Source organism: Centropristis striata, chromosome 6, assembly GCF_030273125.1.
Source record: "Centropristis striata isolate RG_2023a ecotype Rhode Island chromosome 6, C.striata_1.0, whole genome shotgun sequence".
NCBI classification, from domain to species: domain Eukaryota; kingdom Metazoa; phylum Chordata; class Actinopteri; order Perciformes; family Serranidae; genus Centropristis; species Centropristis striata.
Window position 1 is genome coordinate 18698871 of NC_081522.1, and position 24353 is coordinate 18723223.

A 24353-nucleotide genomic window follows, 5' to 3' on the forward strand; every position below is an offset into this window, starting at 1 on the left:
CTTGGCTGTGACAGGAGACTTTGACCAATCACAGGTCATTTCCAAGGGGTTCTTTGGCTGTCTACAAATGCAGATTTGTGTAAGTTCCTGAAGATGTTGAAAGCCTGATTCAGTAGCAGAAAATCCTGAAGAAAAAGTTGCTATTCCATCATTGAAAACAACTACCTACACTGCAAAGCAACCCAAAAAAGTAAGAAAAACTTCAACTTGACAAATGCAATAAAACATGTCAATATCAGCAAAGTGTTTCAAAGATGGGAAAGAGTTCAGCTAATTCAAGTTCATGTTTATGCAGCTAGATAGAGCCTTGAATCACACTGGCTTTGGCAATTTTGCCAAGAAAATCGGGATGGAATTCTCATAGAAGTGGCACAATATAAAGGCATCATGATCACAATCATGGAGGTGGGCTGTACTTTAGAATTTTGCTTTTACAGCTGAAATTTTTGGCGTGCAATACAAAAAAAAAGTTTTGCCGATTGATATCCAGCCATAAATGATCGAAATACACAGAAAGTAAAGGGTGGTAACTGTTTGTGTTGCATGTGGACCACAAGGCTTAGGGTGGGCCTCTCAACAGACCGGATTTATAGTCTGATGGGGAGGTGTCACACACAGCTCTCTTTCCCTGTCATTACTCTGAGGAGAAGCAACGATCACGCCTATCGGAGCAGTGTATGTGTGTGTGTGTGTGTGTGTGTTGGGGGGGGAGTGTATGGATGGTCAAGATGAGCAAGGGAAAGGTAGTAGGGCAATAGGCAGATTTATGGCTGATTCCCAGTATCCTAGGAGCCCCTCTGAGACCAAGACGGTATATCTGTCTGAGGTGCCGCTTCACTTCCACAAAGCTGCCTTTCACCCCTCTGACACAAGGTCACCTGGGTGATCACTGGCATGGATACGCATGCATATATGCACAGCTTAATACTGACAAGGCTGCTGTTGTTGAGTTTAGAGAGATAAGTTGGCTACCCCTCGGGAACGACAAAGAGAGAGAAGGGGGTGGAGTGGAGAAGAAGAGAAGGGGAAGCCTGCACAAAGCAAGTGTTTGTTAAAGAGGGAATATTCAACAGCAGGCAGACAGACACAAACACAAAGTCTGAAATATGTCAAAATGAAACGAACCAAACAATAACTGCGGTCAGTTTTCCAGGTACAATAACTGAGGCCTTTCATAACGGACCAGTTTTATGAGGCAAGCATGTTGAAATATCTTGATAACTTTGCAATGTGAAACCTGGAGCTGTTTATGTTTCAGAAAAGATACCAGTAATATTCTGCCAGGGAGCCCAGGAAACACAGTAAACACCTGCGTCTTGGAGCAGGGCCCAGATCTGAGTCAGAAATTGCACCCTAAACCACAGAGAAGCGGGTAACCTGACGCTGAGAGTATATGTCTTATCTGCTCATCTCTACGGATCAAAGACATGTCTGCTTCGGTCTCTTTGTCACCGGGTTTCGGAAAGCATTGAACTCAAACATATACACTCACATGTACATTAAGTGGCACACAGTCACCTGAGAAAGATTGTGCTTTGATTATCTTCCTTGTACTACAGAACTGATAGAATGAAGACATCCATATGCATGTGACAGATCACTCTGGCCTAATATGTTTTTTTGTTCACCTAGGGTTATTTGGTAGGAGATATTTTTTTCTTGGTGCTTTTGTCTCCTTAAAAAAAACTCCAGCACCCACCTTTGATGCCGTCACATGCTTCTGCCTCATCATACAGCTGCATTCAGAAAAAAGCAGCATGTAACATGATAACTTAAAGAGATCATTGTACATTATGGAATTGTTTTTTTTTTTTAATTTACTACAGTTGTAATTTGTCAAATTAACATGCGGAATTATAGCATTTCTGATTTTTTGCTCGGCTCTAATCCATACAAGTGCTTCTGCTTTGTGTACCAGTAGCTGCCATCTACCCATTGACTTGTTTTGCTTCTAATGTGCTTGATCAAACACATCTACATTCGATGACAGGCCTAACGTCAAGCCTCGCAGCATGAGGGACGAGTCTGTCAAATCCACCTGCCTCTCTGCTCCCCGTCTGTTGATTTAGTATCTCTGAGCCCTGAAGCAGACATTTTCTCTTTCTTGCTGGCGTCTTGACCCCCCTCCCGGCCCTGTCCGGGGCCCTTGGCTGAGGCACCATGTTATTTACTGTCCAAAGAGCTCAGTGTGCAGACGGTCCACACGGCATGGCTGGTTGAGCAAGGGAGCAACCTGCTGCTCACTCTCACACACACACGCACGCACACATCCACAGATGCGCACAAACACACACACTGTCACATGACCGTCCCAGGAGGGCTGGCGGAGATGTTTACCCGCACTACAATCACTACACATGGTAGAATTGAAAGCCATGGACAGAGTGACAAACAGACACAGACGTCCATAACCCCAGCAACTATAACCTGCCAGCGGTTTCAAGCTGTTACAACAGAACAGGAAATGTGTCGCTATGGGTTTGATGACGCGATGAAGCAAAGTTCACCATGACTGGACATGACAGCATTCACTCAGGTGAACTTTACAGTCAGCTGGACTCAATTGGGAACATATCCTTAGGTGGACTAAGCTCAGTCAGGGCATTCTGAGAGTAGGTGGTTTAATCTTACCTCTGACCTGCACATGTTGGACGAATGAAGACAGATTCAGGCTAAGCTATTTCAACAGCATTACCTAAAAAGGTTGACTGGAGACAAAAACAACTATGATAGCTTGCAGTTGGCAACAACCCATTCCCTTAGGGATGTGTTTCTCAAACCTCCAGCTGGGATCAAAAGACTTATACACTTGTTTCTGAGCGGTCCAGAAGATTCTGCAGTTTTACAACACAAAAAAAGTGTTCTTGAAAAGGTTCATGTCTGAAGATCTAACAGCCGAACCGCAGTGAAATTCCAACTCCATATCCCCTCCTTCCTCTCAGTAATTATAGCCTCCCAGCTGACAAACTACAGGTCTGTTGTGTTTGTCTTTACCTCCTCGTATACAGCAGGTGAAATAAGGCTTGTGTGTGTGTGTGTGCCGGGCTGAATGCCAGTCTTTTACTGGTCCTGCTAGCCAATTACATAATATCCTGCCTGGTATAACAACAAAAAACACCTGGGGAGTAAATAGGGAACAGTCCAATTTCTTAAAAAAACATACTGCCCAAAAAACCTTGTAAGAAGGATGATATTCTCTTTGCATAACTGAGAACTTGTAACCTTGTACAACAGGCTGAATATAGCATCCTGCACAAGAAAAACAGAATGTTCCCCTTTATGAAATCCTATGAGAAAAGTCTGCCATAGTAAAGTTGGTGAAGATGATTTATTTAGAGAAGTACAGATGATTTGATAAATTGAAAACTGGGTTGACTTTGGATTAGAAATAAGGGTGTGAGGGAGGATGAGGGAGCCGGGTGTGAGGGATGTGAATGTGATGCAAGGAGGACTGGGATCAATCTTTTATCACTGCAGTGTGCTTTCATCCCTAATGGATCCGACATGAGCACAGCACAGCACTACCTTCCGTCACATTGCACAGGCAGGGGAAGGACGCACGGAAAGAACAAGAGGGAGCAAGAGAGGTAGACGGCGCAACACGTGAGAAAGAAAGAGAAAGACGGAGGGGAGGAGAAAAGTGGTTCAAACCACTTTCTCAAAAATAATCACAACCCCAAACATGCAAACATATTATTTTGCCAACATGCTGTCACAGCGTTTTCAATTACCTCTGGCCCTGGGTGCAACTGCAGGAGTTGGAAAACGACTCCTGATAAGGACGCTGAGAAATTAAGTCACTTCACAGCATGAAGAATGACTTTGAAAATTCCCATCAAGAATCCCAAGAGATATCTCGGTGTGCATGGGTGGAGTTGCTTTTCTTGCCATGCGAGCTGAGTGACAGACAGACACACTGACAGGGACACAGACAGACTATTTTGGAAGAAGAGGAGGGTCCATCTGTGTATTCAAGCAGTGAAAGAGCAGTAAAAATAACATTGCGGAGAACAAGGCAAGACGACTCTCTGAGGACACTCTGCTCTCTCCATGCTTAACAGGCTCATTCATGTGATAGAAAATAAGAAATATCTAGGCAGTGAGGGAGACACAAAGGGAGGGAGAGAGAAAAGAAGTGCTAACTAAACAAGGCTGGGAAGAAAGTTGAAAGATTTATAATGCATTCAACTTCTGGCAACCACATCATTATCCTGCCATCTGATAGTTGCTTTAGGAATAATATCTTTATGCTTTAAAGAAAGGGGACATTTAGCAGTAAGTTAAATAACCACTTCTCAGCTCTGTCCGTCAAGTAACTGAAGTAAACTGATGCTCAACTTTCAAAATTCTACTGGTTCCTGGTAGCATAGCAACAGAGTAAAGATCTCTGGGAGGCCATTGATGCATTCATATGCTCCTCAGATGGTCCCATGTCTCAAGTTTAGAAGTCGTTCTTCTGACTTTTTGTGAGATTTAAGTTATAATTTGGGAAAAATATTGATGCAATGCTACAAAGAAGACGTGTTTATTGCTGTGTGCACATTGACAGCTGTTTACAGTATTTATGTGACGACGAAGACCAAAAGGAAGTGGATCAGGTGAGCTATGAAACATGTAACAACATTTTCCCAAACTTTCAGAGTTATGGTTCCAACTTGAGGGGACGTCCAAGTGCATTTTCCCCAACTGGAAATACATTGTTCCGATTTTTCTGACACCACCTGAATGCAGCACATATGCCCTATCTTGCAATGATAGATAAAGTAAAAATTACTTGTGTACCTGCTCCAAAATTCAATGGGATCTTCCTGAGCCCAAGTTACACCCGTCCACCAAGTAACATGACAATAAGGCCAGTAGATTTTCTGTAATTTTGCTGACAAACAGAAAAACAAAGATATGCTTTACTTAAGTTGACTACTTTCTCAGGGAATGTGTCGTATTCAGAGTCGCTATCATGAGCATCAACTAGGTCTTATACATCTGAACAACAGTTGATACATTCAACTGAAAAAGAAAAAGGTAACAATTAAATAAGACAAACAGAACTAAAATAAATGAATGGGAGCCATGTTCAAACTATGATATATGCTTGAGTCAGAGTCGTCCTTTTGGTTCCTTCCTCTACAACCATTTATTATCATGACATTATCTTTCTGGAACCAAGTTCACTGTGTAATACACACAAACAGAGATAACGCATAGTGTATAAACTGTGTAACTCCCACAGTCAGTCAGGAACAAAAATAATCACCTCCCAGGGGGAGCAGAGAGGGGTTTCCAATCGATGGCCCTGATTGGATAACAAATACAGCCTGCTAATGAGCTCCAAGTTCCACTATCTGACACATACCACGCTGGCAAATGTTAAATAAGACGCTAGCCATGCATAACGATGAGTCAATGTTTAAATAGGCTTAGAGTGGTTTGGTGCATTAGTGTTGGCATTTGAGATGTGTAGCACGTTAACAGTTAAATGAGGTGTGAACATGCAGCAAGTGAGCTGAACTCTGCTCATGCCCTCCATAAATTAATCTTTTATACTACAGTGGTAAAAGGAGCAGCCCGTCTGACAGGATACCTGTGCAAGAGATCGTCTGCACTTTGTTTCAGAGTTCCAACACTCTTGCACTCAAAAAGCCTGCACATAGAGGACAGCTCTTCGGGAGTACAAAAGAAAAAAACACAAAAAAGCAAAGTGCCCAAAGAGAGGAGTTTCACCAGAACAGGTTTGAGTCCTTGGGTGGCGGGTCTAGTGTCAACAGGTACATGTAATGACACAGCTCCCCAAAGACAAAACACAAAATACTCTTTGTTTCTCTGCCACTCACAAAAAATATACACACACACACAAGTTGGCAGTAACTATGAATAACAGCTCTCATTCCATGCATGCTGAAACGTACAGTAAAGCCACAGACAAATCGTCTGACTTCAGAGAAACTTCCAGTTTCTGACATTCAAACGGGCAAGGACACATTCAAGCAATCCCCAAAAGAAAACCTGTACACTCACCAAGTGAGAGGATCTTCTCCTCTATCTGTTTCTGTTTTTTCCTCAGTCCGGGGGGGAAATCCTTTACTTGTGAGAAGAGCAGCAGAGCCGGTTGTTCGGCTGTTGTGCGAGGCAGCGAGTGAGTGAGCGAGCGTGTGTGTGTGTGTGTGTGAGGAGTGTGCGAGTCCAGAGTCCGGAGGTCAGAGGCAGTCAGACGTGGTCACGGAGAGATTTAAAGGATGTCGCGACTTCTCCGCTCTATCTTGCCGCCTTCTCCTCGCTTGCTGCCTCAGGAATGCACTTCTCCTGGGTGTCCTCACCACAGCTAAGATCTGAGAGACTGCTAGTGTTCTCTCTCTCTCGCTGTCTCTCGGTGTCTACACCCCTCCTCCTTCTCTCTGTCTCTCACCCACACAGAAACACACCCTCTCAGTCATCTCTCTCTCTCTCTCTCTCTCTCTCTCTGCTGACAGACCAGGTACCTCCCCCTTTCCAGGTATTTGAAAGCGTGTTTTTTCGGCTTTGTCGTTCTCCCACTGTATCAATTTCCTCTGTTATTGTCTTTGTATTCTACATTCCACGATGACACACGGTGCTGCTTGTAAAAGGAGCTGTGAGAACGAGATAAGAGCAGAATCGGCCCGAAACTCTTTGCATGCACGTGTATTTACATATGAGTTTCTACTGTTTGTACGATCCACAGACATCCACCCTCTTGCCTGCAGTCACATGAACAGCTGATTACACAAATGAGTCTGTCAGGTGATTTTCTTCCCTTTCCTGGAATGAGGTCATAGTCCAGCAGACCAGGTGCAATTGGAGTCTGCATGTGCTTGTGTGTCTGTGTTTGAGTTGGACAACGCCTTGTGGGAAAATGAGGGAATGAAGCAGCCTAAATCTGACCACCCCGATCCAGAGAGCAACACATGTGCCAAAACAAAAGCCTGATAAATTATTACTACTTAGCACTCATTTATGAAACAATGGCACAATCCTGAACCTTCCATCTCCAAACACCCCTCCCACACACAAACACAGAGCTGAGACATGCGTGACCAATGGGTGAGGCAGAATGTGTGGGAGCCCCTCAGCATGAGCCCACCCCTTCTTTCCATTGACAACTCTCCTCTCTCTATCATCACATCTCCCTAAATCTTACATTTGAACCATTATTAGCCCATTTTTCTTTTCTCCCTTACCATCCCCCGAAGCCTGAAACTAAAGACTGCAGACTGAAAATGGGACTGATACCAAGCTAACCTCCTAAACAGACTTAACCGAAACTACACATTGAAACATATCAGCCTGTAGACTAAGTGTGTATGACAATGAATGGTAGATTTATTTGAATAAGCAAACAGTAAAGTTACTGGCTGCTTTTATCAGCTGTTACTGTAAGATCCAACAGACTGTCACTGTAAAAAAAAAAAAAAAGGAACATGCTCATGGGTAAAAAAAAAAGTACAGGTATTTTAATTAAGTTATTACAGCCCTTGTTAACCTGCATTGTTTTACACTAATACTAATATCAATATTTGACATGTTTTAAACACATTGACCAAGATATGTTCTTAACAAGACAGGAAATAAACTTGCCAGTGCTCTCTGCTGGATAAGCTATGATATCACTGTTTATTAACTACCTCAAAGATATCTAATGCACTCCTGTACTGCTTTCTCTTGTCACTTATCAGCCAATATATATGCCCTTACAGATATATCTGTGATAAGCCAATATTGCTTGATCTTCTCATTATCATCTCAATTATTCAGACATTTACTCACCACTTCCCAAATGTATGCATTTTTACTGAATTCTTATTATTTAAAACACTTCTTAGCTTGCACAGGCGTCAATTCATCAAGGGCTTACTATTGTTTTTGGATTCTCTATTCACTGTGGAAGTACACAAGATAAACACCTTTTGCTTCAACAATTCAAGATAACATGGGATGAGGAATTTGATATACAAATGCATATTTGAGGGTACCATATTTCTTTAATCTTTCACAAATGGACCATCTAACTGATTAGATTATAGACTTAAATTAGTTCATTGTTCCAAATGTGAGTGAAGGACATTAGATAATAAATACTGACATAAGTTTGTCACAAAATGTGTTAGAATGTGGTGACAAAAAGGTTGAGGAAGAAAATTAAAAAAAGTTTAAAAACAGTCAGTCAAGAGTGAAAAAAAAACACGATTTCCGGTTCCTAAATCCAGCTGAATATTTTACTTCCTGCTGCATAAAACCGCTGTAGTTATGATTCAGCAGCAGCAGGAAATTGACAATACCTACGTCGTCCTCGTGTTTACTTTGCCTTTGTCTGACGTCAGATTGTATTCTGATCAGACTAATGAGGACATGCAGTCGAAGCGCCTAATAACCAGTGTGCACATTGTATAAAGCAGATGTTCCAAAAATAGACGTCTTGGATTAATTGCATTAATTTGATGAATTAAATCATGCAAACAAAAGACCACTGTGAAGAATGCTGTAGCTTTTAGCCAGGCTGAGTCACAGAGGCCCGCAGAGAGTCACTTCACATCCATGTGAACTGTTCCACTGTTCTGCCTATAAAGCAAAGCTTTTGGCACATCTGAGAGCTGTGTTGTCCGACAAATCACTTGAACCGCAACCACGGGGGGGGGGGGGGGGGGGGGGGGGGGGGCTCCTGAGGCTTTGCTTAGGTACGAAAGGCCATAGTGAGAAAAGGCTGAGGTGCCAGGGAGGAGTGACATTTTAAAAAGGCACAGAGAAGTAAATACACTTTATGGATACTGACAGACTATTACCCTTCGTCATGTGGTTGTCCATCTTCAGACCCAGAGTTCATTTCAGGGCTTTGTTTGTAATATACGGCTGAGCATTGGTTAACAGGCGCTGAGTCCTCCTTATCACTTTGAGAGTCTGACGATGGAAAGACAACAGGGCTGAAATCAGAGTGGTGGGCGGGGGTATTGTAATGTGATGTGGAGGATTATCAGTCCAAAGCCTCCCAGACTTCTCTGACACCTTCCAGGCATTCCTCAGGGCACCTCCCCACTGCTGTGCCTCCCTCATCCCACCCTCCCCTGTCAAACCCCACATATCATCCCTCTTTTTCTACGTGACTCAAACATTCTTGCACCCCCCCTTCCTCCTCCTCCTCCTCTCCTCCTCCCTCTGCATTCAGCAAAGAAAGCTAAAGAAAACAAAGACAAGGTCTACAAAGGTTTAAAACCTGCGCTTTTAGAAAAAATCCTCCCCAATTTTGTACTCCATCACCATTTATCCCTATTGCACAAAAACACTCAACTACTAACCCTAATAGCTATTTGACTGCTTTCAATCAGCACCTACTACTAAGTTAATACCTTGACAAGTGATAGTACGTATAAATTTGTCCAAAGAGTGGCGAGTCAGCCATAACTCAGCTCAGGCCAGACAGGAAGATGGCTCTCAGGCTGAGAAATAGACTGGTTGGGTCTGGCAGCAGTTCAATAGGTTCTGTGGAGGGGAGCAGAGTGAGAGGAATACATGCTGATAGTGTCTTTGTTGGCCATTATTCACAGAGGATGAATAGCATTAAGTTGCTGCCACGGCTCACCCCTTCCCGTCTTCCCTGTTGAAACCCCCCACCCCCTCTTCTCTCTCTATTTATTCAGCCTTTCACTAAAAACAGCCATCAACAGGTGCACAACAGGTCGGTCAAGACTAAAGCCTTGACGGTAAATTAAATGACAGCACACTACGTTAGCTCTATTTTCAGAAGCGCAAACAAGTTACAAAATCCTGAACTTTTGTTGACGTCGGTTTTCATACTCATGGCGAGCAACGCGAGGTAGTAATGCTGTGTTTTTGCCAAACACGCCTTAAGTATAGCATTGCTGTCTCATTATGGTCAGGTCAGTGCTGTTGCTCCAGTAGTGCAGCTATGTACTGTGTATCATTATGACAAGAGAGATGGCTTTCACCAGCGAAGGTAATTGCACTGTTGAGACATAAATATAGCACATCCCACACCATGAACAAAGACTTTTGTTTTCTTCCCAGAAAAACCTGGCTCAGAAGATGATTCATGTTTTGGAAGCAAATGCATGTCACTATATCATCTCTTTACAAACAACAGCAGCTGCATTGAAAACACACCGCCAAGGTGAACCTGAGTACAAACAGATGACAGGGGGAGTACAAAGTGAAAGAGACAAGAAGGGAGGGTCAACTGCATTAACATATACACTGCTGGTAAACAAACTTTGCATTCCACCAAGCACAGGATAGAAAAGAAGATTATAAAATACCTTTGCCTTATTATATCTCTCTCTGAACGCTCTTCAGATGCACATAAGAGAACCTTGGTTGGCTTTTAGCAGCTTCCAAGTTGTCAGGACTTTGGCTGCACTCCGGCATGGCTCTTTCTCTCCCTTTTTATTCAGAACCAGTCCAGGCTGGTTAGCGACATTCAAAAAGCACTTCTACCTCTCACATGGCCTTGCGTTGCATTTTCGATGGGTTATATGAAAAGCTATATTTAGACAGGAAATAAAATTTGGACCTAAATCATAAACTGCAACATTGTCTTTCAATGTTTCCAAGTGGTCATGTTGGAAGTAGCTATGGTGTCCCTTAAGAATCATATTCCCTCATCCCTTCGAGCAAAGCCAGTTTGTTTTCATCCTACTTCTAGATGTATAGTCATACTTGTCTCTTGAGATAAAGCTGTACCATTAGTGTCACACTGTACAGCTCTGTGCTGTTCCTATCAGTAAATGGAAATAGGCTACGGCCAGCCTAATTGGTACTGGGAGCCCCTTTACTTTTCACTCATGCAAAAAGAAGAATAGGATAGCATTTCTCTGTGTCTTTTTCCCCTGTAAGAAGTGCAAGTGAGCCAGGCAACAAAAGCAACTCAAAGTCAACAAGATGCTACTGCCAATGACCTCCTCCATACAAGCCTCAGGTCCTGGCTAAGCTGAGGATTTCTCAGGACAGAAGTGGGACCCAACCCACAGGCTACAACCCTGGTCAAGGCACACCATGAGCACTGAGGAAACAAAGAGCAGGCATGATGAGATGTTGGCCTGCGTGCAGCTTGGAACTGCTGATTTAATGATGATCCTCAGTAACAAACAAAAGCCTGTTGAAGGGGTGCACTGGATGCACAGGATGCAAGTAAGGGACATGGCTACCAGAGCTACCAGGTGGGAGCAGGTCAGGGGTCGGAGGTGAACAAAAGCTCCGTAAGCCCCACACAGAGCGAGGGAGAGGCCCCCGGACACACTCACTGACGCCCAGTCTGTCTGTCTACATGCCTCCGTCTGTAGTTTGTTTGCCTGACAATGTTTTCTTACATCTGTTTGTCGAGTCTAAACGCTTTTCAATTTGTCCTCCGTATAGACTCAGACATCCCCCCTCACTTTTCTGCCCATTTATTCGAAACACTGTTTACAACACTGGTCTAATCTACACAGTGTCTGTGGGGGAAAGGGCTATCCAAACACCTGCAGGAAAAACAGCATTTAAAAGCTTTTACTGCAGCCGGGCCTGTCATCTCTCTCCTTCTGTGGCTTTACTGGATCAAAGGAAAGCTGTGGCTGTGTTATAGTAAGAAAGTCTTTTGTAGCTACAATTATGACCAATAAGCACACACACACACAGAAATGTATGCACGCATGCACACACACATAAGGACATGATGACACCGGTGCATAATAGAGTTCTCTAATCATTCCATTCTAACAACAGACGTTTTAGTTCGAAGCAGAGGATAAATGCAAAACGGATACACCAGAACTTCAAGTACAGACACTTGGAGACCTGTTGAATTTTAACGAGGCCGGTGAGACTGCCATCACCATCTTTATCAGGTGGATAGAGGGTCTGAGTGTGTGCTCGAGTGGGCATGTGCATGAGACTGAATTAATGACGTGTGCGTGTGTGTGTGTGTGTGTGTGTGTGTGTGTGTGTGTGTCTGTGTTTGTGTGTGTGTGTGTGTGTGTGTGTGTGTGTGTGTGTGTGTGTGGGTGTGTGGGTGTGTGGGTGAATATGCCAGATTACTAATCAGCCCTTAGACAAAGGCCATATGTGTGCAAGTCTGTCCATCTCCCACATATCTCCAACATACTCCTCTGCAGATTAGCTTAAAAACCCTATCAGCAGGAATGTTAGGATTGTCGGGTCAGCACTGGTGACATCATGGCAGCCCGTCAGAAGCAACAACAAGGCCTCAGCGCCAGTTTCCTCCTGGTTGCATCAGCTACGTGATACCAGGGCTGCAGATCAATGACACACACTGGAGCTCTGCATCCAGCTCACTTTAGGAATCTTTTAAACATTCAATACAGACAAGCAAGTGCTATGTCTTAAGTATTCATGGGCATTGTTTGATTTCCACACCATCTGACCCTGTGGCTTTAAATCAAATATATATATGCCTGCAGGTAATGACAGACTTGAAAAGGTAAATGGTCCAATTTGTGGCAAACATAAGTTGCTTCTTCCACTTTAACAAGCTCTGAAGTATGACCTAAAATAAAACATGGGCTTCAATAGGACTACAGAGTCTTCAACAGCTTCAACAGAGGCGATCAAAGGTAAACAGCCAGACATAAATGGCTTACACAGAGACGAGAGTATAGCCTGAAGGGAGGACAACTGGGTAAAGAAAAGTATGCACTAGTGGACTACTTAAGTCCATTCAACTTTTAACATTATGTAGTGACATAGCCAGCCAAAATCAGAACCTTCAACCAAACCCTAAAAGAGGCTTTATAAAAAGGTCAATCAGGGTTCCTGCAGGTATTTCGATCATTACTCAAGTCCAGAATATGCAACAAAATCATATCCAGAGTGTATAATGGCATCCTAAAATCTAAACAAGAGAGCATAGAAGAAGTGGGAAAAATAAAAAAAATTGGACTGTTTTCTTTGGAGAGTTGAGAGAAAATATGCCAGCTACAGTGGATCTCAACAGGACATGACTCAACTGAACATATGGCGTGAGTTTTGCTGGGAAAATGTTGTGAGATTTTTTTGTTACGCCCATTCAGATAATGCATCAAGATGGAGGTGATATTTGTTGGAGACGCTGTGGGACTAACAGAGCCAATCCCTTTCACATATTCAGGAACTGCCAGTTTATTAAAATATATTGGGAAGAGATCTATCAACATATAAATACAACATTCCTTTCAAATGTCAAACTATGTATTTGGGTGCTATATTGTTTGAAAGTTGGAATAATAAATGACAAAAATGACTTGGTATACTGTTGGCAGCAGGTAACAATCCATCACAAGAATGGTTAAAAGTGGATCCACCCACCATTGAGGAGTGGATGAAATTGTATATGAGTTCTACATTAAGGAAAAGTTAACATTTTACCTGTGCAAAAAGTAAAAAGTGCAAAAAGAAAGATTTTATCGGATATGGACTCAATGGACTGAGAACATAAAACCTGTAAGATCGTACTTTACTTAATTCTATTTGTAAATGGTGACAACCCAAAGAAAAATAAGAAATTAATAAAAATCAGCAAACCTATCCGTCCCAACATGCACGACAACATGATTCTTACTAAAACCAGTCACTTCTGCCACTGGCAAGGCCTTCTTTCATGTGTCCGTTGTCTATGTGAGGGGTCAAATGTCAGCCGACAGATGCTAGAGTGTGTTTGTGTCTGGGAGTGTGAGTGTGTAGGTGCAAAGGATCCTTCAGGTCATCAGATAAAGTGCACCTGAGGGAGGGGCAGGGAGCCTGCTTTCAGGGTTGCCACGGTAACCCAATACAGACACGACCACCTGGTTGGTGGATCCTGACGAGGGTTGCAGAGAGGGCACCACTTCAGGACGGTAACCATGCCGGAAAATCCTCGTAAAGTGGCCCGATTCCCAAACACAGCGCGTTTTGTGATTGTGCCATGGCGAGCTGAGCGGAGCGGAGCGGAGGGAGCGCACAGCTGTTGAATCTTTCATGGAACATAAAAAGAAGCTAAGCCTACTGTGCAGCTCTCATTACAGCTGAGAAATAACTTTGGCCCATCTTGACCGAGTTATCTACACATGGTTTTAGTCATAGTTTATCCTGTTTGACATCTAAAAAGCCATGCCAAGCCAACCGTGCTCATTTCTGTGACATACCATAATAAATGTATAAAATTTGTCCCAGACACACACACACTTAATAGAAATTACAGTGTGTGATCATACTGGGCTGAAAAATATTTGTAAATGATTCATCATCAGTTAACATCACTTAATGGTCACAGTGCTAAGCATGCATTTTCCTAAAATGATGTTATCATGGTGACTAATGTAGCTGATAAGAGCATCTGTCATCTACAAACACTGACTTATATTTAACTTTAAAAAGAATAAGTCATTGTTTAATCAATGACCTTTACTCTTTATGATTTTTGCAGAATGAGAAAACAAGTTCAGCCACTAGAAAAGAAAAAAGTGTTAACTCTTAAAAAAAACACTTAAATCTCAACAAAAAAGGCCATTTGTTTCACTCACCTCCCGCAGTCTAATGGTCTCTGTGACTGCCTGTCCCGATGAAAAAGGAGAGGAGGGGAGAGGAGGAAGAGCTACACAAGCCTGTCACTGTCTGTGCGTGTCGTGCTCACGGGCTACCTGATCCACCACCAGCCTGTGGAAGAGACAGAGTGACAGAGAGAGACCGGCTCAGAGCAATGCGGAGGGGAGGGAGGGGGCAGCTGCAGAGAAAAGTGAAGTGGTGCCGCCATTCCCCGTCACCCGGGAAACGAACGCTCTTTCAAAGAAAATCAGCCAATGGCAAACACCGACAATTGTGTTCAGACAATAAGTCACATGACTGCCAAAACACCACTCCCTATGCATGGAGTGAGAAGGGAAGAAGAAGAAAAAAGAAGTATGGTGTTGGGGGGGTGGAGTGTGATAAAGAGAAGGAAATAAAGAGGCGAGGACAGAAAGAAAAACAGAGAAAGGGTTGGGTTAGAGGGGCAGGAAACAGGTCACCGGGCCATGACTCCATCCCGTAACTGTCCGCAACAAGGAACAAACTATTTCCACCTCACAATCTCATCTTCACAGTAACAGGTTGGCTGCAGCCTATTTCTGTTTGCTAAGAGGAACAATGCTGAGCAGCACAGTGTGGCACTAATGGTACAGCTCTATCTCCAGCTGGCACATTCAGATATCTACTTCCATATCAGGCTATTTATATGTGAAGTGTACAAAACATTCAAAGTTACTTCCTACACTGTCTTCAACCCAAATATAATATTGACCATCACTCTATAACAAAAAAAAACTTTTAAAAGTTACCTCGTCACATTTGTCACAGTTTTCTTTCACCAATGAATCTGATTTATTAGGTAAAATCAATAAGGAGTCACAAGTCAGTGTATGTTACATGCTAGAGTTCCCATAATAACACACCAATAGACTGTGATGTTCCATTCATTTTTATATATATGTAGGTTGTTAAGTTCGATTTAAGTTCATTTTCAGTCAGTGGTTGGGATTTTTGGTTTAGCTAGATATCTATATTTTACAATATACCATATATCAACATATCTTTTATATCCAAATAGACACATTCCAATAAATCCTAAACTTGCTTGATTTTGGGACCATTTAGTTTAATGCTGCACATATAAAGTGCACTACAGGGGTATGGGAATTCTGAATTCACACCATTTTTATAAAAATAAAAAAAATCACAGTAATGAGTCATTTTCTTCAAGTGTTTTTACCTTTTTGGTGACTGATGAGACATTGGCACTGGCAATTCGGCTCAGGTAGGAAAGCCAAAGAAATAGCTGAACTGTATACACTTTGTTTCCACAAAGTGCATTGAAGAATATTTTAAAAGTCACAATGTAATGACCAATGCAAACTAGTTGTTCATGTGAGGTCAATGAGGGCATAATCTGAGCACACTTCCTATTCATATGCACTTTGTAAGTCCCACAACGGTTGAAGTGGAACATGATTTGAAAGAGAGAAAAACCTACATAGATCTACATGGAGAGGCAAGTATGCAAAATAGTATTATTATAGTCTAGGATGTTGAGAGTGATAACGGTGTGCGGTCAAGTCAAGTAAATTGTATTTTCATAGCACAATATCACAAATCGCCTCAATGGGCTTTACAATCTGCTCAGCACAGGACACCCTCAATCCTTAGACCCTCGATTCAGTCCGAATGCTGTCTGCATCACTGCAGATGGCGCAAATCCTCTATGCAGAAATACCTTTTCAGGTTGACTAATTTGCTTTAAAATTAGCAGATGGCTGAAGAGACTCCTGAAAAAACATCTGCATAGTACAAGATATTTTCTCATTCTCTCCCATATTCATTCTCCCACCCCTTAAAACATCCTCAGGCTGGTCCTAATCACTATTAGAACCACTAATTTGCGATTGAACGATTGAAACTTTTTATTTTAGCTACTTGCATAGGCAGACAACTTCAATTATTTCCCCCCTAGTCTATAAATCAAAATCCCTTTGAAAGTGCAGTGTATTGTGTTTTTACAATGCACACTGGCACATGCCCAGGGTAGTAAACTAAATTACAGTGAGGCTCCCCGGCATACATTCCCAACCGAACACCTAGACAATACAGCCTAGCAATGTTAGGCAACAGGTTTATTACTCAGACTATAATCACATATCTAACACTTTCTCAGAAATATACTGTACACTTGAACACAATCATCTGCCTTGTTATACATCGCCTCAGCGCCAGTAAATTGCCCTACTTCAGCTGTGGCAGGCACATCTCATTCTCAGAAAAGCATTTACCAAGTGAAAGAGGCCCAATTACCTCTCCACAGTGTGAATGTGACACGGTAGCTGATGAGCCAGGGCAAGAGAAAGTGACAAAGCCGACAGTGCACAACGCATGGACAGCAATGACAAGTCGGAGCTTCCATCATTGATTTTTCTTTCTTTTATTTTTTTAAAGGTAATTGAGAGGACTACCTGAGGATTTACAACCTGTATCAGCTTGTCAATAGATAATTGGCACAATCTGGCTCAGGGCTTACTGCAGATTCTTGGGATATTCTTGCGGATGGAACATGCAACCTGGAGATTAGACCTAATCATAAAATGACACTGAAAGCCGTCAGCCTCACACATTTTTTTGGAACAACTACTGCACAACCTATACTTAATACTTGATATTACTGACAGCTGAGCTGGTAGTCTCGATAAAGTTTTCCTCTACCACTGTTCACATTAGATGATGATAAAATTGAGATGTGTGGATTGGGAATTCATTGTCTGTGTGTGTGTGTGTGTGTGTGTGATTATCAGCTGGTAGACAGCCTCTATGTTCTCTAGTGCTGGGCAGCTGTACAGATGAGTCACCAACTGTGGAGAGATTTCACTGTGTATAAGGGACAAAGAGGTCAAGTAGCTAAAGACTTTAAAGTGAACTTTTTGTCTCACTTTTCATTTTGTTGCAGCATTATGATCTATATTTATTTAGGGAAAAGACTTCTGTAAAATAATAGATACATTTTGAGTGCATAAATAAGAAAACTTAGCTTGACTATCATCACTTCCACTTGGGATGTTTGCATCAATTTGAATAGACTAAAGAAGATTTTGCACAAAATGACCCAAATAGAAATACTGCAGAGCAGCATCCTATCTGAGCGTCATTCTTAAACTACTCACTCATGCATATAATATCTGATAAATAAAAAGCCTAAAAGCATGTACAAATTTCAGCTATTCACTTGTGGTCAATGAGTGATGTGGGAAAGATAAAGAAAAGGGAAGAAAACTACATGATGTGAAAAAAACAGGGAAGTAAAAGTGAAAAGGTACAAACAACAGAGAAGTGGTGGAAGTACAAACATCAGATAGACAATAGATCCTCAGGGACAAACAAGAAAGGGAAGAGACAAATACATGTTCTCAAAACTAAACAATAGAACAGCTGATTGGTAATGGAGCTGTAAACAAGGATAGGCATACGGTAAACAAACATCTAATGACATCTAATGTAAATAAATAAATAAAATAATAAATAAATACTTCTCCACCCAAAAGGATGCTGCTTGGGGTGATTTGGTAAGAGGGCTATGTCTTCAGGTTAGTCAGGTTTTGTTCAGAATGTATGTAAAACAGAAAGGGTTATGTATGTATGTATGTATGTATATATATATATATATATATATATATACACACACACACACACACACACACACACACAAACACACAAGTAGAGCTGAAACAACAAACAATTGAAGAATCAAATACAATTTTCAATCAACAGAAAAATTAATTGCTAATCAATAGATCATTTCAATCATTAAGCAAGCAAAAATGTGAAGAGCGACTTATTGATTTATGTAAAAAGATAATGATTGGCTGAGTAACCCATAACAAAAATAATAGTTTGTTGCAGCCCTTCAGTAAAAAGAAATAATCACAAATTCCTCAATATATAAAACAATCTGCTTAAGATGCACTAGGCCTACTAGTCTTGAAGTGAAATAAAATTTACTTCTACTGCCAAAATTGGAGTATTCTGTATAAATGTGTGTATGCCAAACATTATTATAAAAAATAACTTTCAATTGCTATTTCAATGCAAACTGCAAATATCCTTGCAGTTTTGACAAGCAGATAATGATGATAAACAGTATTTGTAATGTTGTTGTTTACATATTTTGTGATTTAATGGTAAATCACAAACATGTAAATTTGTAATTTTCGTTTAACTTTAACTTGACATGATTGTTGTTTTTTTAAAAACGTACCTAACTCACTAAATCTGCAGTTATATGACCAACTTAACAGTACACGTTAACACAAAGTTAATTTAGTTTTGAATATAACGTTTTCTGGGAGTTAGAGAAACAAAGAACATAATTTGACAACATTTGCATTAACAGCATTAACCTGCAACAGCAGGTTTGTACACTAACTTAAACGTGACCTGTCTAAATTGAACACCAGAGTCAGTGAGAAAACTTTTGTATCCCAGTTTATGGTTAGCCTGTCATCAGTCTGCAGGTTCAGCACTCTGAGCACACTTCCCAGCACTTGTTGCATCCTTTACCACTGTTCAAACAGTTCTGTTTCATATTATTTTTTATCAGAAAAAAAACACGAGCAGAAAAGTACTTACACGTGATTTAGTAGTCGATTTTGATGCAAAGGACAACCGAGTGCTTCATCCTCGAGCCCCCATCGACAAAAGTCCGCTGGTGTCAAGCCATCCCGGAAATAGAAATACAACTGTTTCCGGTCGGTGGTTTCAAATTAAAAGATATTAAGCGAAAAATATCGTCACCCTGGTAAAATATTCGCCTAACTAATTTTTTTTGCAGGAAACACAAAAAACTTCACCAAAAGTGTAACATATGATATTTATTGATCATTTGGCATTTAGCTATTGGCATAATAATAACACTGTGTGTAAATTATGTAACTTAAGAGAAATAAATGGTATTGGTAACACTTTATTTTGAAGGTGTCTACATTAGAGTCACACAAGCCTGTCAGAAACATGACATGACAAGTATCATGAGCATTAATGTTACTTCAAAGTGTCATTATGTTCATGACACATCCCATGCCATGTTTATGACATGCTCATGTCACTATTATGTAGAGAAATTGCCTAAGTCATATTTTGACTTAGGCATAATAAATCCCCTTAAGTCACACACTTGACATAGGCCATTATCTTAAAGAGGTAAAATCACATGATCTGATCAACTGAGGAAGAAGGCGATTTTGCCTAAATCATCTCCTCATGATGATGAGGAGATGATTTAGGCAATTATTTTAGGTGATTATTTTAACAGTGTGACAATATTGCTTTAATGTTGCCTCTGCATGTAAAAATAAAATACCAGATAAAAAAATAATTATCATGATTGCTGTCAGAACAACCAAAGCAAATGCATACATTGACACGCATTACATTTTTGAGCGGAAGTGACATGGGAACTGTATCCCTACCTGTAAAAAACTGATTAACCAGTGTTCCCCACACAGAGTATGTTGGCAGCTGTAAACCTAATATGACTCAATAAAGCAGCTAACTAGGATGACAACAGATAGATTACACTAGCCTACATCCTTGGATTATGTTTTAAATGCATAACTAATTACAAGAGATTACATTTTGACCCTCCTCATGCCACCCTCCTTGCAGTTCCCGGACTAAATCTGATATTATCTGAGATCGGGGCAGTTGACATCATCCATAGAAGCCATAAGGAGATGGAGTCGGAAAAAAACTGATGCAGGCAGAAATCCCTTTAAAATATTTAACAGGTTACTGCATGTTTGTCAGCTATGATTTGGAGGAATTGAGAAGCAGTGGTTGTAATTACTTTTGTATTAATCTTTTCACCACATAAAGCTGTCATTAATAATGCTGTTCCCTAACCAAGAGGAAAAGAAACTATCCACGTGTTAATCATCAGACTTCAACAACATTGGCCCAGGGCTTACTTACATTTGTACTGGAATGCTTCAATGGACCATTTTTTGTTGAATCAAAAATATTTTGGGAAAACATTTCTATAATAAAGTGCTAAAAAGCTAGATCATTTACAAAACAATAAATAGCATTACAAGTTGAAATCATATCTTTCTCTACCTAGATGAATTTAGGGGAAAAAATGTTGTCACACAAATTATAAATCAGTGCTCTAAAACAAGACTTTTTTTGAGGAGAAAACAACAAAGTCACAAATCAGAAACCTACAACAGCTGTTTGTGGCTTTGTTCTCCTGGAACATAATATAAACACATTATCTACCTCTATTCTTTTTCTTAAAAGCGTGCCAGGTTACTGTAATATAAAATTGATGTATGCACTGTTACTAGGCCAGAAAACAGGTTTCTGTTTTAGTCCCACAGCATTTCGTGTCTTCCTCTTGAACAACAGCTAATCCCCAGTGCCTTTTGCTGCACATAGTTACTGAACACATCACCTTAATACAGAGTGGAAAATGCAGCACTAGCTGCAATATATCAATTCAACATTGCAAAACACGGAGGACTTATCACCAAAACAACCTCTTGTTGCTTTTTTAAAAAATCTCAATTGTCTGATTGTTTAGATTTAAAAAAAAAAAAAAAGAGTTAACCCTTAATAGGGCACTCACTGAAATACTAAATTCCAAATTTCAACCCTAAAGAATATTGGAGGGTATTACATACAGCCAGAATGTGGACTGTGGAATGTGTAGAGGGGGGTAATATTTGGAGAAAAAAAGTTTACGAGATTAAAGTGGCAAGTCTATGAGAAAAAAATGTGCAGATTTATGAGATTTAAAGTGGGGAATCTGTGAGAAAAAAGTAGCTTTTTTCCCCACTTCTGTGACTTTTTTGCGCAAATTTGCCACTTTAAATCTCTTAAATCTGTGACTTTTCTTCTTGTGGATTTGCCACTTTAATCTAGTAAATTTGCAACCTTTTTCTCGAAATATTATCATTTTTGATATTCACTGAAGTTACCAAATACGGTTCTTTGCCTGATAAAGGGTTAATTAAATTTTTCTAGGTTTTAGTTGAACATACTTCTCTGATATGCACTGGGAGGTGCTGAGGTGCTCAGTCATCTTGAAAGTAAATAAACATCAGAAGTGGAACTGAATGTATTTGACAGTAATACAAAGACAATGAATTGTAAACATTAAATGTATTATCTCAACAGACAGATTTATTGCTCTGTCTCAAAGACTTTATTAAATTCAGAAAGCAGTTAACATGTGGGTGTGGTTGCCTTTCCTATACCATTAAGAATTTCTTGTTGTTTTAAAGGTGTCAACAGAAAATGAGTTATGGAGCCAAAATATCTTGCATTGAATGGAATGTGCCTTCCGGCGCTATGCTGTGGTCTTAATATACTGTACAACAGCTTCTCCTGGGCCTGTCTCAACTCATACTGTAGGTATTTCCCAGCACAACGTCTTCAGGGAAAGGTGACCTGTCTCAAGTCAAAACATGAAGGAAACTTCTTATGAATGCAGTAAAGTTTGCATTCCCTTTAGTCACAAAGTTAAGTTGATGTGTGCTTTATTCACAACGTGTCTTACTGTAATTTATTCACACCCATCTTGTTAGCTGCAGTTACAACACGAAGGAACAGCAGTGCTGCATGCGGATAGATTATTATATGAACCTCCTGTCTCTGATAGCTGCGAGAGTCTTTCGGGGAATGCATCTACAACATACTTGACATGATCACAAATTTAATTGAGACACATCTGGTATTTGTTTTAATGGTATTCACAGCATGTGTTGACATAGTTTTTTTCCACTTCAGTCTGCGGATTGTTTACTCTTGTGTGTATCTGTGACGGAGAGGGACTTATTTTGCTGTTATACTCTCTATTATCCACTGCATTTGCCTTAATAACATTACCCTCCTTCTTTTTTTTATATAATCATCTCTAGGGAAAAGGTTTCACAAAGCAAATTTGTGACGCAGTGGCATTGCAGTGCTATAATTATCTTTTTAATTTGATTTTTGGTTAAAAAGACCACCTCCATGGACCCTGGCTTTTCTAACCACAGTGTTGTTTTATTAGATAAAAGAGAGGCAGAGGCATGCTTTTTAAAGGAAGCCATTTCCTCTTTGACAATAACTCAAAATGCTAAAAAGAAAATCAATAATTGCTGAAAAATCATTACTGTTCTGAACTGTTTTCACCACATATCAGCCGTATTAGAGGAAATTGTTTTTCTTGACAATCTGATTTTCATCCCAAAGCCATAGAGGGAAAAACAGGCCCTTCTGGGCTGTCACATCATCTGCTAATAACTGAGGAGTGGAAGAAAGCTTCTCACAGGCCAGCTGAGGTCCACAGTCCCAACCAGCTGTGAGAAAGATCCCTTTCAAAGAAATTACAAGACTATTCAGAGAGAGTAGGTGGACACTATCCCACTTTCCCACCATAGAGGCCTCTCCTTTCATTCCACCTCTCCCCCATCTGTGTCTTGAGACATGATAGCTCTAGTGAGATGACAGCATGGCTGAAAACAGCTGACAGGGACTGAGGGAGCCAAGTATATGCCACAAATGATGCAGCCTTGCCAGGGGATGATCGAAGGTGATACAGTTACATGATGGAAAGATAACAAATGAGCTAATTCGTTACATAAGAGCTATCTCACGGTTGAGTGGATATACCCAAATCAAACATTCCTATGTCTGACATGTGTACATATCTTAATCCATCGCTGTGTTGAGGTGTATAAACAGTGCTCCTCAGATATAATAACCGCTGGTGCCTTGTTTCTTTGACTCATTTATTTACATCCTGTTTCTATGGAATAAAGTGAAGTACTGTTGACAGAAATATGGGAAGTGCTCTTAAATGTGTGTGTCTTGGTGTGTGCTCACGTCAGACGTTCATACAAAAGGCCGGGCCGGTTTGGAAACAAACAAACAAACCGATACTCTCAACATTAAAAGTGCTAATTCTGTTTTGGATGTGGCTGTCTTTGTGTTCCTCATCCACCCAAAGTAAATGTGTCTCAGGACAAAATCAGTCTGAGAGCGTCCTTCATGGTGCAATGGGTGGGTAATTTCCCATAGCTCCAGGAAAACAACAGGTGTTACAGATAGAACATATAAACTTGAAATGGACTTGATTTGTTCCACTCCATTACTCATGTTGTGTTCCAGTCAATACATCATGAAACATTTTCTCCTGTAGCAGTGTGTAGGGCCAAAACTTGCATGCTTAATGCTAGTTTGTTCTATATTATACTCTCTAATGGTGTAAATGAGGCCTTAGATGCAGACAAACAGGCAACAAAAGGAATTCATGTTTTATTTCTGTGTGTCGAATTTGAGAAATTGTTTGACCAAAAAAATGGTTATTAATTTATAGATAGCGCGCCCAAGTGGAAAAAACCTTTAATAATAAGATATTATTATAATAAAAACCCTGAATGTCAAAGCAATAATTGTAACTGAAGGAAACCTTAGCTGAAATTATCATCTACATTATCAACCTTACAACTCAGTAAATGAAAGAGAATCTCAAAATGATTGAAAATGTTCTTTAATTGGGTAAAACACAAAATAGCATTTGAGTCACACTAAATTAAATGTTTTTACCTGAGAAATGCAAATGTGAGGTATTAGTCAAATCCACTTTTTTCATCTGCTAAGGAAATCATGAGCCATCAGAAAGCCAGCCATTTGATAGCATTAGAGGGATAATCTCAGTGTGGCAAGTTCTCAAATTACACTACTAATATTCGTTACAAAATAATTGAATGAGTCCCAACATTTCTGGGAATACTTCTAGATCTTAATTTAAAGAAAAAAAAATACAGAAAGAGAGAGAGAGAGAGAGAGAGAGAGAGAGAGAGAGAGAGAGAGAGAGAGAG

General features: G+C 40.5%; 1 protein-coding gene across 3 annotated transcripts in view; it reads right to left on the reverse strand.

The window, feature by feature from the left end:
• Positions 1–19203, reverse strand: part of LOC131973862 (ras association domain-containing protein 7-like) — a 35434-nt gene extending 16231 nt beyond the window's left edge. Inside the window, exons 1-2 of one of the 3 annotated variants that reach the window (XM_059335972.1) lie at positions 19117–19203; positions 14496–14628 (exon numbers count right to left, since the gene is read on the reverse strand). The gene's annotated coding sequence lies outside the window, so the exon portion shown is untranslated. Of the gene's footprint in view, positions 1–6015; positions 6582–14495; positions 14629–19116 lie in introns of those variants that run through there. The other 2 variants (XM_059335973.1, XM_059335971.1) reach the window with 2 other exon arrangements.
• Positions 19204–24353: the final 5150 nt, after the last annotated feature.